The sequence below is a fragment of the Chrysochloris asiatica genome, unplaced genomic scaffold (genome assembly GCF_000296735.1).
Source record: "Chrysochloris asiatica unplaced genomic scaffold, ChrAsi1.0 scaffold00156, whole genome shotgun sequence".
Lineage (NCBI taxonomy): Eukaryota > Metazoa > Chordata > Mammalia > Afrosoricida > Chrysochloridae > Chrysochloris > Chrysochloris asiatica.
Window position 1 is genome coordinate 3,368,662 of NW_006408674.1, and position 4,252 is coordinate 3,372,913.

Below are 4,252 nucleotides of genomic sequence, written 5' to 3' on the forward strand. Positions count from 1 at the left end.
AGTCAGTTCCAACTCATAACAACCCTGTATATGGTTTCCAAGGAGCAGCTAGTGGGCTTGAGTCACTGACCTTGCAGTTAGCAGTCCAGTGCTTATTGTACAGCACCACACCGGTCCCTGGTAGCCACTAATAACCTTTATTCTTTATACATCTGCTGTTTTTGTCTTTTTATATATGTGAGGTCATATAATATTTGTCCTTTTGTGATGGACTTTTTTCACTCAGTATGTCTTCCAGCTCCATCCATATCATAGTGTGTATCAAGATTTGATTTCTCCACTGGCTAAGTAGTATTCCACTGTATGTATGACTATGTTGCAGATTTTGTTGATCCATTCATCTGTTCCTGGGCATTTGGGCGATTTCCATCTTTTGACTCTGCTTGCGTCTCTACTTTCAAATCTTTAGGGTATATATTTAGGCGTGAACTTGCTGAATCATATGGTAGTTCTAGTTTTTTTTGAGGAATTGCCACACTGTTTTCCACAATGGTTATACCATTTTGCATTACTACCAGCGGTATGCCAGGGAGTCAGTTCCAACTCACATTGACCTTGTACAAGGTTTCCAAGGCAATAAATCTTTATGGGAGCAGACAGCCTCATCGTTCTCTTACAGAATGGCTGGTAGTTTCGAACTGCTGACCTTGAGGTTAGCAGCCGGACTCATAACCGTTATGCTACCAGGTTTCCAATTCCCTCACACCCTTGCGAACATTTGTTATTTTCTGTTTCTTTTTTATATTAGACATTCTGTTGTTAGGTACCATCGAGTTGGCATCTAACACATAGCAACCTTATGCACAACAGAATGAAACACTGCCCAGTCCTGCGCCAACCTCACAATCTTTGCTATGCTCATTGGGGGGTCTTCCTCTTTTTTGCTGACCCTCCACCAAGCATGATGTCCTTCTCCCAGAACTTGTCCTTCCTGATAACATGTCCGGAGTATTAGAGACGAAGTCTGGGCATCCTGGCTTTCAAGGAAAATCTGGCTGCACGTCTTCTAACACAGATTTAGTGAAATGGTATTTAGCTGTTGTTTTGATTGCATTTATTGTTTCTATTAAAAGTTCCCAACCAATATGCCAAGGCCCACTGGCACACCTGTGGCTGTGTTAGAGGTGTTCCAAGCTATTGAACCCCGTAGGTCTCTGAGCAACTGGAGTTCCTATTCAAGCCATCTTTCCTCTTACCGTCCCATATAAGGATTCCCATTGTCTACACGTGCTGTGCGGCAAGTACAGTTAGGAAGTTTTGCTTGACAGCACATAACATCAGGGTCTCAATTTAATACTCATTCAAACATGAACCAACGTGATATCCTGGGGGAATAATTACTCTCAGGCCACTTCTGTGTAGCTTCTAACAGGATGAAAATAAAAGTCAGCCTTTTACTTATTTAGTAGTAGCAGTATACTGAAGTACACTTCATAAATCCTTTGTGGAATGAGGCAGGTTATAAATAATCAAATATGTGGCTTCTTAGTTTTCCTAACAATGTTAACATTGCTACTGGCCAGCTGGACCAGAACATCTGTCTTTCCCATCAACAGCAGAGGAGAAATGGCTCCCTTCCTTGAACTGGGAGCTGGTCAGCTTTTGTGAAAAGACATATGAGAAGAGTGGACTTTGGGAAAGATCAACTAAGATGTTCTTTCAGCTCAGGTTCAGGAGTTCTATTCCTGTTGTGAATTAGATGATCAGGAAGTAACAGTGTTGGCTGGCACCTCAGCTCTCTGCAGAAACACCACTAAGCCAGCGTGCAATACCTTAGCCTCAGCTTTTGAAAACTTTTTTTTTTTTCCCCCCCCCTCTAAAGGCACATGAAAAACTGTTCTGAATCCTTTAATTATATTGCAAGGTACCTGAGATGGCTTACCCACTTTGGGCACCTAAAGGAGCATGGGAAACTCAATTTATGTTGAATTCAAGAGCTGAAGTTCCCAAGTAAACTAGAACCATATCTTATGTTATAAAGCTTTTGTAAAAAAGAAACCTAACCCCATGAAGCTGAAAATTCAGCTCTAGGTAAATAATTTCATCATATGTCCTGATGTGGCAATGTGGGAGAAAGCAGTGGATCCCCAAGTCAGTGCGAACCACAAGGTCGGTGATTCAAACTTACCAGCTGCTCTTTGGAAAACCTGTGCAGGGTCACTAAGAGTTGGAATCAACTTGAAGGCATGTAACAACAATAACAACAACATGATACAGTATGGGCAAATTAATTTGGATAAAGGAGTTTGCTTTGGATTGATCTGTGTTCCCCAAAGAGATATGTTGAAGTTTTAAACATTGATACCTATGTTTGGAAACAGTGTGTTTGAAGGTGTTATCAGTTAAATTAACATGAAATTGGGTCCTAATCAAGCTGTGTGAGTGCCATCCTTCAAAAGAGGCAGGAAGATTCAGAGAGACTTACATTGAAAAGACAGACTCCTTTGTGAAAATGCATCTACAAGCCAAAGACCTACCAGGAGTGCCTGGAACCACAGGAAGCCAGGAAAAGGTAGGAAGGAATTTCTCTCTCTGAGGTTTCAGAAGAAATCTACATGGTTAACATTCCAATTTGGACTTCTAGCCTCCAGAACTGTAAAACAGTACATTTCTGCTATTTAAAGCCAAGAGTCCTGGTGTGGTTCTATGGGTTAATGCACCGGACTGTAACGTTGGTTTGAACTGCAAGTTAGGCGGTTCAAGTTCACCAACAACTCCTTGAAAACCCTATACAGGGTCATTATGGGTTGGAACCGACTCAACGGCACTTTACAACAATTAGTGACTACAGCAGAAAGTTAGGCAGTTCAAGCTCACCAGCGGCTCCTCAGAAACCCTATACAGGATTGCTATGGGTCGGAATCGACTCGACAGCACGTAACAAAAACAACAAGGAAACTAAGTCTGCTTTCAAAATTCTCCTTCTGTACAGGCTATGTTGTTGTTGCTATACAGTCGGTTCTGACCCATAGCAACGCTGTATAGGGTTTCCTAGGAACAGCTGGTGAGCTTGAACTGCCGACCTTGCAGTTCAAATGGCTTTGCAGTCTGGCGGACTCCATACAGGCTATAGTAAAAGTTAAAGTTCTTCCCTGGACATCCGTGAGTTAAAGCAAGTCTGAAGGGGTGATGCTGCCAGCTTCAGCACCTCTGGTTGCCCTGCTTGGCAGCCCAGGAAAGCCATCTCTGGTCAGTTCCTGAAAGAGAATTTAGTTGCCAAATCCAGAGGGGAAATGGAATTGTAGAAGGCTCTGTAATTGGCATACAGAGTTTCAGGGCACTTAAAGTTATATTTGAAAGAAAAAAATATATATATTTAAAGCTGTCTGCCTAGATTACAGAGGATTCAAATAACTCTAAGAATCCTTCATGAGTAAAACCACGTAAAACTCCTGGAACTTATCAACAGTTCTATAGAAACTAGGACCGCAAACCACACCTAGTTACTACAAGAACATTCACTGCAACCTGGTCTAGACATGACCACCTCAACAAAGTCCGTAGTTAAATACAAGGAGACCCCTTTATAACAGCCAAGTCTGCTAGAAAAGAAACTGTATGAAATGTGGAATCATGTCCCTAAAAAGCCTCGTTTAACAGGGAAATACTCCATGATCATCCCACCGCACACCACCACACCAGTACTCTTTATGGTGCTGGGAACTCAGGAATGCAGCTCAGAAAACAGTATAGACCCAACGGCCAAACATTTAGGGTTCACGCCAACTCTCTTCCACCCATTAATGTTCCTTTCCGCAGATTCTCAAGAACCTCCATCCTTGACAGAAACTTGGAAGTGGGGAAGGGAATGCCTAGGGAAGGGAGTGAGAAAAACCTCTGGAAGGAGGCCTGCACCCCCTGTAAGCTTCCCTTTAGGAATGGCCAGCGTCCCCCGAGCCATTGCGCTGCTGGAGAGGTCCTGTAGGACCTCCAGATGCGCTTTCCAGCTGGTAAAGGTGCCCAAGGCCTCTCGACGGTCCCCTCTGGGCCCAGCTGCCCAGTTTGCAGATCCCTCAACCCCGCACCCCTCTTCTCCCAGCCTCCTGAAGAGCTGCTGTAAGCTTAGGGAGCTTCTGGGCTTTCCAGGTCAGGTCGGGGAATGTGCCCACGCCCTCCAGTGGGGCGCCCAAGGGGGCAGCCCCGATCCAGAAAGCCGACACAGCCACCTCATCTCAGCAGGGCCTCCGGCCGCGCGGTAACCCGGAAGTGGCGGCGGGGGGCGGGCAGGCGTGCGGGAGCTGGGGCGGCGTGC